Source organism: Coptis chinensis, chromosome 5 (assembly GCF_015680905.1).
Source record: "Coptis chinensis isolate HL-2020 chromosome 5, ASM1568090v1, whole genome shotgun sequence".
NCBI lineage: Eukaryota > Viridiplantae > Streptophyta > Magnoliopsida > Ranunculales > Ranunculaceae > Coptis > Coptis chinensis.
In genome coordinates this window covers 58,637,998-58,649,909 of record NC_141460.1, presented here as the reverse complement: position 1 = coordinate 58,649,909, position 11,912 = coordinate 58,637,998, and the positions used below count along the sequence as shown (strand labels likewise).

The window sequence follows — 11,912 nt, the reverse complement described above, 5'->3', positions numbered from 1 at the left end:
TTGAGTCATTGTTTGGAAAAGTTGTTGGGTAACTTTGTATAAAGGCATCGATCACGATCCGGTTGTGTAGGTGTAGTAGTCGCGGGTGGTGCATTTGGAACTATCTCGTTGATTATTTATGGGTGGGTTGTGATAGTTAGTATTATTAACCGGACGATACCTCTATTGGTATTATAATTATTATAATTATTCTGACCTTGTGCTTGACCTTGTCGTGGTTGCGCTTGGTTGTTATAATTATTATAATTCCCTTGACCTTGTCCTTGTCTAGGTGGACCTTGGTTATAATTGTTTGCTTGCCTAACGTTTTGATTATTGTACCCTGGAGGCGTTACTTGTTGATTATTTCTCCAACTGAAGTTGGGATGTTGTCTCAAGGGCGTTAGGAATAGGATAGTTATTAATAGAGTAAACATTATCTTGCTCTGGGTGGTTGTTGTTCATAAGCTAGAGGACAATAATTGTCAGGGTGCTCTGGACTCAAACAGAAATTACATGGGTTGGAGTTTACATTCATGACGGGGATAGGCTTTTGTTGAACAGAAATAGCCTCTACTTTTTTAGTTAGAGATTCGAGTAAATTTTTAAGTTCTGGATCGGTTTTATTCTCAAACATACCGGCGGCCTTGACTGTTGAAGAAGAACTAGCGGAGCGGGGGATATCATCACTACCCCCCAATTATTATTCCGTTTAGTTTGGTCTTCTAAAAATTTGTAAGCCTCCGAGGCTCCTTTACTTAGGAAACTACCCCCATTCATTATGTCAAGGACTTCTTTATGGTGATGTTGAAGTCCTTTGAAAAAGGCACGAACTAACGTGTCTTTTGCTAGGTTATGGTGTGGACACTCTATAAGGAGATCGGTGAAACGATTCCATGTCTCGAGAAAATGATTCATGAGGGTTAAATCGGAAAAAATGAATCTTGGAAAGCATTTCATCCGTCTTTAGGGGTGGGTAAAATGTTCCATAAACAGCTGAACAAGTTTAGCCCACGAGTCCACAGAATTAGGCGCTTGGGCAGTTAACCAAGACGCCGCCTTATCGGCTAATGTGAAAGGGAATACCCTTAATTTAATCTGTTCCGTACCAACCGTAGGATGGTGGAATGTTGTAAGGACTTGTTCAATCCTACGCATGTGCTGATAAGGTTTTTCATGGTCTAACCCATGAAAAACGGGTAACAAATTAAATATGTTTGGGGGGATTCGAAAATCCCCCACTGGGTCTGCTAGAACGATGCAAGATTTAGGGCTATCGCTCAAAGCTTTGTAGAAGTCAGAGAGAGGAGTCTCTCTTTCTTCAGCCATTATGTCAGGTATGGTGTGTGTGATAGTAGCTAGAGGTGTCGTGGGTGGTGTACTAGATAGACTTGTTTGTTGCCGTGTAATTACGTTTGTTGTTTTTGTTCGACCAGACCTTAATCTCATGCAAGACTAAGTTAAGCTTAACTAAACATGCAACACTCCAAACAATTCTGATATACTAGTAGAAAACCTCTAACTAGAAATGCGAGGTATGGAAGAAAGGAATACGATAAGCGTCCTTTGCTTCGCTTATGAATAGCGTCTTGTGTGCAGCGTGTTGAGTGTATATAAGAGATTAGAACACGAAAAACTTGACAACTTCGGGTTTGAATCAAACCGTGGAAATCCTGAAATTTCAGCTAAAGCTGGCGTATCTTGTCTTGGCTCTTAGCTGGCGCTTTCTAAAGTCGAGCTCGGTAACTTAAGCGTGGGTCGCGCTCTCTTTGAAGCGGCCTATTGTTTAAAGCGAGAATTCCGGTAACTTAGCTGGTCGGCTCTTGAAGCGTGGCCTTCGGTGTATTTTCTCGCGGAATTTTTCCAAAACTGAAACGGCAACCACAGTATGAATCAAACAAGGGTGGGTGGGTGAAATGAGACTTAAAAATGACTAATTCTATTATGAAAACAATGCTAAAGTGCAACTAAGATGGCAGCGGCGCCATTTGATAACTATAAAATGAGTAGTCTACCTACGAAATGAACTATGACTTCACAACGTAAGTAAACTAGAACTATTCTTTTACGTGATTATCAAAGCTTCTACTCTCAATGCGAATTGCACTAAATGGAGTACGAAGTTCGTTCCACTCCTAGTTTCCTAGCATGGATTGTTTTCTAAGTCTAACTAGTCGCTCTTAAGTCAATGAGAGCTTTACGAAATATTATACTACGATACTTAATTAAGATGATTACTAGAAATTAACTACAAATGCTATGGAAATACTATTGTTTGACTCTAGATAAAGGAATTAGAGGGGAATTGAATCCACCTCGAATCCAACTTAATGACCTGAAATGCAGATTGTGGTATCTCGATTCTTATGTTTTCACGGCAAGAATTCCGAGTCTAATCCCTAGTGTTCATGGCATTTCTACCAAGTACTAACTAGCATGTGAGGTTGCCCACCCATTCTCATGGTGAAACACGACCTTCTAGAGTGGAATAGATGCTAAAACGTTTCTATACTAAACAACTAAGTTTTCATCAAGGCTTCATCAACCCCTCTAATGGAGGTTTAGCCTTGAATCATCAATCTAACATTTCCCATTGAATCTAAACTAAACATAATGTAAGAAATTTAGATTTACTTAATTTGAACAATAATGAATCTAACTTAATGTTTGGAATGAAATAGGAACAAGAATTGAAATTAGATCTATTTGGAAATGACAAAATTCAAACTTGATAAAAATACTACTTTATTTATCTAATCAATCAAGAACAATGATTCAGAGATTTAATCTAAAACAGGAATTTAAATGGAACTAAAACTTAATTTAATTAATAAAACTAGATCTCACTACACCATAACAGGCTATTTGCAACGGCAAAAAACCGTTGCGAATAATTTTCGCAACGCTTTTTAAGCGTTGCAAATATGGCGTCGGTAAAGTGTTGGAAATATTTGCAACGCTTAAAAAGCGTTGCAAATAGAAATTTCAACGCTTAAAAAGCGTTAAAATAGAAATTCAAAGCGTTGCAAACAGAAATTTCAAGCGGCTTAAAAAAGCATTGCAAACATAAATTCAAAGCGTTGCAAACAGAAATTTCAACGCTTAAAAGCGTTGCAAACAGAAATTCAAAGCGTTGCAAACAGAAATTTCAAGCGGCTTTAAAAGCGTTGCAAACAGAAATTCAAAGCGTTGCAAACAGAAATTTCCATAATTTAAAATTCATTTGTAACGGTTATAAACCGTTGCTAATGGGTTGCTAATAAAAAATAATAATTTCTCATTTTTTTGTAGCAAGACCAGCTAAACCTACAATAACCAATGAATACAAGAATCCAATGAATACAAGAATGGTTTAGACAAATATATATATATAGCTACAAACTCACTCCAAACTGAAGCAAACAAAATTAAGGACAGGAAAGCAAACTTCCTAATGAAACAAACCACCCTTGCTTTCAAAATCTTCCTTTCACTCTAGGAAGTCCTTGGCATCTTCAAACCCAAAAGCTCAATGCCTTCGCATTCCCCTTCCACGACCCACGAGAAACTGCCCGCCCGCCCTCAACCCGCCGCTCTAGCGGTAGCATCTCCTTGTGCACTCAAATTTGGATTATCAATACAATGAATAGCCATTAGAAAATAACAATGCAAAGAAAAAATTAAAAACACTTGTGACTACCAAGGATGGCACGATGGAATGAAAAAGAAATAAGAAAATTTGAACAACTGAACTCTTGGGATATGAAGACACAAAACTTTTGGCCGAGTGTAACATGTTTGATAGATAACACTACAAACGCCATACAACTAGCTGGAGAAAACCTTACCTTTGGGTTCTTCACGGTCTCGTCCACACTTAGAATTAGGCAAGCTGCCTCTGTTGTCGCATTTATAGCATTTATCTGAGACATGTCCAACAGAACTAAAATTAGTTTTGGAATCCTTTGCTTGAACCGAGTAAGGAAGTAAGTAACAGACCATTGTTCCATCCTGTCTCCTCTACAAACCCGCAACTCCGTAAATGATAGTGCCTAATAGTTTCTGCAACAATTAGGGTAATCAGGGCTAACTAGCAACCATCTAAGCAATTAAACAGGCTTGGAGATAGTGTAAACACAGAATCCCTTAACTACTTAAAATCCAATTCAACTTTCAGAAAAAAAAAAAAAAAATAAAAAGGAATGAAAGATCCAAACAAGGGAAAACTGTAACTTGTAAAAGTATTTCTATTCAAGTGCAACACAAAATTACAACAATAAATAATTCAAAAAACATAATTTTTGCATCTAACTGTGATGTAGCTGCATACATCATCACACACACACACACACACACAAATTTTCTGTGTGGTCCATACCATTTATGTTTTCCAACTTCCTATTCTTTTCTCTCAATGCACCATATGAGGTGCCAGAGATATCGTAAATTATAGAAAGAGAACATAGTTTCCACGAAAATATGCTATAGAATCCACTCCTAATAGATTTTGCATGGGTGCAATACTTTATATGGTTAATTAACTCTATCCCCACCACAAAATCTTTCAGTACAATACCAGCTTAACTAGTCCCAAAAACTTTATCCACTAGAATTCACCACTACATACAAAGTACTAAACCACAGTTCTAATGAGAAGCTACAAACTACAAAAACTCATATCAGGAGACAAGTTCAAAATAGTATCTAACAATTTGGAAGTAAAGAGTAGACAAAATAAATAATATAGTTTTAGTCCAAAAACACGATTTATCTCAGAACCTGAATTTGTTCTAGCTGCCTGAACTATGAGCATATTGGCTTCCATGTACTTTTTCTCCCACATATGAACCAATAAATCAGTATTTTTGGTAAACGATACTAAAGGTGAAAAATAAATCAGTATTTTTGGTAAACGATACTAAAGATAATTTACGATGTGATCTTCTCTTACATTCTGAGAACAAGTGGAAGAGGTTTGTTTGAAGTCATTCATAATAGGTTTCGGTTCGCAATAAGGTCATTAAATCTAAATTAAATAACAAAGAAAAATGACCAACAACACCAAGGATCAACAAAATGAGCCATGAACACAACGGCGTGGATCAATCATATGCCATATCCCAACATTTACATAACGGCCTTTTTCATTATCTTAAAAAGCTGAATCGAGAGTAAGTCATGTATAAAGAAACTTCTCTTGTGATTAACAACAAATAACCTCTATGTATAAGATAGTACACATTAAGCATAAATCAACACACATGTTATCTAAAAGTAATTCATTCATTGATTTTTCCATTAAGAACCAAGTACGAAACAGAGCATTAGATGAAATTAAATCATATACATGAACACTACCCATGAACAATAGTACTAAAAGGCAGCTAAAAACAGAGAGATGGTGAGAAATACTTACAATAGCACACAAAAACCTCACAAGTGGTAAGGCGAAAAATAACATATGATTAGAAGAAGTGACCTACTGTTTTACAAACTTGAGCTCCTAAGAAAACAATATAATCTTGATACGTTTTTGTTTCTTTTTGGCAAATGGGTTCATAATAATGGTGGTAGTTAACGTGCTCACAATGTAATAGTGTGAAAGAACAGTTCTTGCCCTAACTTCAAGTGGTATCTACATTGTTTTTCCATTTCACGTCTTCACAAGAAGGAAACGAAATGGATTACATGGGGTATAATACAATAAATAAAAACTTAAAAATATATGTTTAGCACCAGATTTGATCATCTATATGGAGCAATCAAATTTATTCTTTGCCGCAAATTACTTACCTTAAACATTTCTTCAATAATCTCGTATTTTCTCTCGTTTTTCAGTCTTCACCAAATACATTCTTTTCCGGAATGACTTAATAATTTTACTAATGATGTACTCATATTTCATTCTAGTTGAAATAGCAAACCTTCATGAGCTAAGCGTGTCAAGCCACTTACACAGACTGTTTTCACATAAATTATAAAGGGTGCATTATTAATAACTACACTAGTACTATTAAGATCCAGTAAAGTAAACAAAATTAATGAATGGATGGAAGTGAAAACATCCTATTATGGTGTAGTGTGTGTGATAATTCCATAGATAACAACCATAACATGTGTGGCAATAGATACAGCTGAAGTTAAAAATAAGGTTTAGCGAACTCCTTGTTAAAATGCAATTACCTGCAAGTGACACTTGGCATGGAATTCCGATAATCAGATGCCCTTGGGATACCTTTTGATTGTTGCACCTACATACAAGTAAATTACAATCAGACATAAGAAAGTTCTTGTGAATCCAAGAAAAGCACTTAACATTACCTTAAATAGTTAAAATACCTTAAATAGGCGATATTCATGAATAGTTAGTTACCCATTTGTTTTAGCGGTTAAATCCCATCCGCTATTAGGCACATTATATTCTTTTATATTTAAGCTAGTTTGTCTTCTCTTCTCATCGATGATTCAGGTGAAGTAAGGCAAACAAAGCAATTAAGCAACACATGTTTACATCCCATACCACGAATATACTGTTTTAGAGTGTCTTACGCAGAAGAATAGATGCCTTTGTGGCGGTATAATCCCATGAGCATGAGGGTGCTCTTGATCAAGAGGAGCTGATGCGAACACGAGGGAGCTGGCCGAGATTTCTAGTCTTTGCCGAACATGAGAGAGGGCTTTGAAGAACATGAGGGGGGCTGCTGCGAATTTTACGTTGTGGTTGAGGATCGGGAGGATCTTGAGAACGAGCATGAGAGGGCGATCTGCTGATCTTTGTCCATGAGGGCTCTGTGGTACATGAGGGCACTGCTGTCCATGAGGATGCGGGCGCAACCCGGCAGAGAAAGCTCGGAGAAAGCGACGGAAGGCGGTGAATTCCACTGCAGAGAAATCTCACCCGAGTGTCGCGACAACCTTCGTCGGCGGGGGGATAATAACTGCGCAGAGAAACATTCTTGAGAGGGAGTCGCGAGTATTTAACTTTAGAGGGTGCGAATTCTGCAGGGAGTTACTCTTGGCGTTTTTCCCTCACGAAGTGCACACACTTGGGGAGCAAGCCTGAATTTCGTGAGAGATCCCGAATTAACAGCCAGAGATCCTGAATTTCAGAAAATCTTAACACCATTGAAATATAAACAAACCTTGGCAAGGGGAGCAAGACAGTTGGTAGTGCAACTTGCATTGGGGACAATGTTGATGTCTGACTTGTATTCATTCTCATTGACACTGACAACAAACATGGGAGCATCTACACTTGGGGCAGAAATGACAACCTTCTTAGCACCACCTTGTGCATTGACAACCCAACACATTTTAGAAAACAATATATATAATTAGTATGCAACCATAGTAGAGGCACAAGAAAGTCAATACATAAAAACTACACAACCAGGAATGAAATAAAGAAATCCACTTCATTTCAATCCTATCCGTAGAATTTCTTCTAGGAATAAAATGAAATCAAATTCATTTCAATCTTATTAGTAGTATTTAAGTAGATATATATCCAACCACACAAATTTTAATTACTTTTAAATATCATTATTCTACTCTGAACTGTCACTTCATTTGCATAGACTCAGATCACTACACATACTAAGAAACAAACTACATAACAACCCCATTTTAGAATTAACCGACTACAACTATTTCATTTCAAAATAGTATCAATAAGAAAACTCCGTTTCGTGGACTATAATATAATAATCCCATTTTTATAAACATTTACAAACCACAGAACACAGATCCGTCAATATAAACAAGCATTAGAGGCTAGAACACGAAAGCAAACCTTCAAATGAGCAGCAGCTTTATCCTTGGTGGTAAACACACCAGTCGATTCAACAACATATTCAGCTCCAGTATCAGCCTATGGAATCTCATCTTTTATGATAAAGCCATCTCTATTCAGATTATTAGTGTGTGGGGGAAAGAATATTAGCATTCAAAAGAAAAATAAAGATAAAAGGATATCACGGACCAAACTCCGGTGCAGTTTTTACAGAATCGACAACAAGCTTCAAAGCAAGAAGAAAACACTTAGGGACGAAAGCTCGACATGCTTTTTTCTATCTCTAAGAATAAAGTTTTTACTTTACTATGGAAAATAAGATATTTATAATCAGACGAGGAAAGCCAAGTATGAAAAGAATATGCTACACACAAACGTATAGATAGCTATGTCCAAATACAAGACTAATTAGGTTTGCTGGATGGTGGCGTTTTCTAAGGATTCACCCTTTATTCGCATTTTCTAAGTATTAAAACAGAAATTCCTTAAGAAATTTGACAATACTAGACCAAACCCAGCAATCGGCTTTTGTTTACCATCACAGAAGTGACTCAATAACATGACTGAGAATATATAAACACTGGGAGCTAACAACAGAAACACCATTAAATTGCTCCTAGTAATAGGACGTGAAACTGAGTCATGGTGATATCACAAATAGTTTCATCTAGCTTAGAGGGATAAGATAGTAACCTAAGGTGCCATACCTATTCGGCAGTTTGGGTGAAAAAAACAAGTGTATAAATTTACAAGGCAATGTATACTTAGATAAGCTACTACTAGAATTTTCCATGCAAATTTTCTTATTCGTCACAGTCAACACCTTTATTATAAAATTGAATTATGTACATCTAATCATTCATGTTAAAGAAAAGAACACATATGTGCATGATAACATGAGAGACAAAATCGGTTGACCAAGTCCAAATGTCCATCCACCACAAACATTGAGATGAATAATCAATAAACACAAACAAGTCTCCAAATAAAAAAACACACACACTAATATCCTCAGAAGTGTGGTCGATATCTATGCTTTGGCTTTACATAAACCCAAACACGCATACACCATGTTCTTTCTAATTAACCTTGCTGCATGTGTGCTGACCAAAAATATTTACCCTGCATGTGCTAAGAAAAACCATAACACATATTCTTCTTAGAGACCTCCGTAAGCTGGAGGCAGGGTAGTGCAATGACAAAATAACTTGAAACTTGTTGTGTATAGCATAATTCACATGACAAAGAAATGGAATAGTCCTTATACCATATATATATACGCTTATAATAAAGAATGAGATCTTAACAAATAGCTACAAATGAGAAACTTTCAAAAACAAATAAAACTTTCAAAAACAAAATTCGTGGGAAATTAGGATCAACAGATAAAACTTTCAAAAACAAACATAGCTATGAGAAACTGAATATGTGATCCAAATAGAAATCAATTAAGTCAAGAATGGCCATTAGCAACTCCATCAAAAGCTAATCAAACCTTATTTTAATGCACAAAAAAGACAATGTAGTCATGGAGTTGATTAAAATTAGTCATTAAGTGATATCATACAGCAATGTTGGTTGGCAGCTTATTGTTTTTCTCGAAGTATAACGGTCGGGGCTTGGGTTTGAAACAACTAGCAGGAGCCAGGAGAGAAAGATATGCAATGTTCCTCCCAGCTCCATACTTGAATAGGCAATATAAGCATATAGACACTACTCCTTTTTTGTATATTATTTGAGGCGTTATGCACTATGTCCTTAACTCCTCTTTACATGAACAAATAACACTTCAGAGTCCAATATTGCATCACCTATTCGATTTGCTTTCGGTAACTTTTCCTCTTCACTGTTGCAAATTTAACGAAGCCCTTTACACACGCGGTGAGGGGGAAAAATATCCGAGACATAATTCGTATCTAAAACTCATTCACAACCTCAAAACGTTGAAATACCTTCACAATTCTACTTGATTGAGCCATTTAGACTTTTGATTCCTACCTTTTAGTGAATAGCGACCAAAGTTAAAGTGGGTAATTTGCTTTTTGTGTGGTCCTATACTATGTAGTCACAGTTTGAAAAAGGAGGACAAATAGATTGACATGTTTGAAAAGATATTCCAATCAATATTAATCATAACAAATGAAATACAAATCACTATATCAAGCAAGGACAAAAGATAATCATACCTAGTAGCTGCATTGAGCTAAAGAACATTCAACTCCTCACAATTCGGCAACAAAGGAAATGCAGATATAAATTGGGAGTAGTGGCATTGGCATTATGAGTGGCAGCCGAACTAGTAGACTACGGTGGTAGTGAAACCCAAACTTCCATAAGTTTTAACACTACCAACCTTACTAACCCCACCATTATTACTATCAGACCTGAAAGAAGGTGAAGAAGAAGAAGGAAAAAAAAGAACAAGGACTAGATTGATGAGAAGAAGAAGAAGAAGAAGAAAGAAGCTTACCCAACTTTTCTTGAAGACAAAAAGCACAGATCCCACCTGGGTTATTCTTATAAGGATGATTACTACACTGCATACCTTCTCCTATATCATCTACTACTACCCCTTTATCCATTTTTTTTTTAACTTAGCTAATGATAGCTAACTTTCCTCTTCTTTTTGTTTATATAATGATTGCTTTTTAATGAAGTTGATAATTAAGTTAGTGTTTTAAGCTTCACCATTCTTTGCTTTCCTTTGTGTGGAAATTGGAATAACTTGTTTTTTGTTTTGATGTGGCTTATTTAAAGGCCAACTTTTTTCTTAGCATTGACTAGTCCTTTTTTATCTAACTTGTTTATTCTATCGGGCATCGAAGAACAAGTTTGAACAACTAGGAATTGTTAGAACACGGATATGGTTTTGTTCATGACTATGCATGGTTAAGGGCTTCTTGAGATTTTTGCCTCTGTTGTGATCTATAAGTTGTGAGGGAATTCACAAGTAGTAAATATACTTGGGGATGAAAATTCAGCAAAGCTTATCTAAGGCAATGTATTTATTCAGTTGGATTTGGGCAACAATGACTACCTTAACAACTACTTCATGCCCCAAATGTACTCAACTAGTTGCCAATACACCCTCATTGCAATATGCGACGTTCTAATTCAACAGTTTTCTCAACTAAGGGTGGGTACATTGACTACATTCTCTTAGTTCATCAAAATTATGTACATATATAGCAATATTGTCTCTACTAAGTGCTAATGAAATCTTGTTTTCGTGTACATATATAGACTCTGTACAACTATGGCGCAAGGAAAGTGGCTTTGATTGGTGTTGGTCAGATTGGTTTGCAATCAAATGCATTGGCTAATAGTCCTCGATGGCCGCTTTACATGCGTCGAGAGAATCAACGGTAGCATGTCGGTTATTTAATGATACGCTTTAGGAATATGGTGGACAACCTCAACAATAACCTAGATGATGCTCAATTTATCTATGTTAATGCTTATGGAATCTTGACGATATAATTCAAAATCCGTGATCTAATGGTAAATCCCTAAATGACATGTTGACACAATGACACTACAACTTTGACTAAAAACCATACATACAAAGTCAAGAAAGAACAAACCAACATAGTGAATTTATTATTATATTTTAATGGGAATCATTGATGTAATGTCCAAGAAGAAATCCACAAGTTCGAGAAAATATACGAGAAAAAGAGACACAGATTCAAAGACAATCTTCCCCATGAAAAAAAGAAATAACATATTGACACAAACAGACAACTTTAATAAGAGAAACAGATATCGCCGCTTGTTTGTTGTCTATGCACAACTCTATTCAATTTTTTTTTTCTATTATTTGACATTATCTGTGAATACATAAACCAAGTGCTTCCTATATATATATAATAATAATAATATTTCCATCTTAGTAAGTAGAAAGAAAATGAAAGATTATTACCTCAAAAGAAGAACGTACAAGACTTGAGATCTAGCCTCAAACTGCAAGAAAATACGAGGAATGAATGTCTCCTCCTTGTTTTCTTCTTCTTCTTCTTCTTTTGATTCCCTCCTTTTTTTTCCTCTCTCTAGAAATTGAATAACAGCTAGAACTTTAAAGTTTTAATCCACCGAAAATTAGTTTTGAGGAGTGCGAAAATTAGTTGGATTTTAGTTTTGATGAAGATTTTAGGGATCTTGG

The 11,912-nt window shown here is 36.0% G+C and overlaps 1 long non-coding RNA gene across 1 annotated transcript; it reads right to left on the bottom strand.

The window, feature by feature from the left end:
* Positions 1-6,105: 6,105 nt before the first annotated feature.
* Positions 6,106-7,960, bottom strand: LOC147498139 (uncharacterized). The gene is made up of 2 exons (XR_015194220.1): positions 7,751-7,960; positions 6,106-6,209 (listed from the first exon to the last, which is right to left on the bottom strand). It is a non-coding gene; the product is annotated as an uncharacterized LOC147498139 (long non-coding RNA).
* Positions 7,961-11,912: the final 3,952 nt, after the last annotated feature.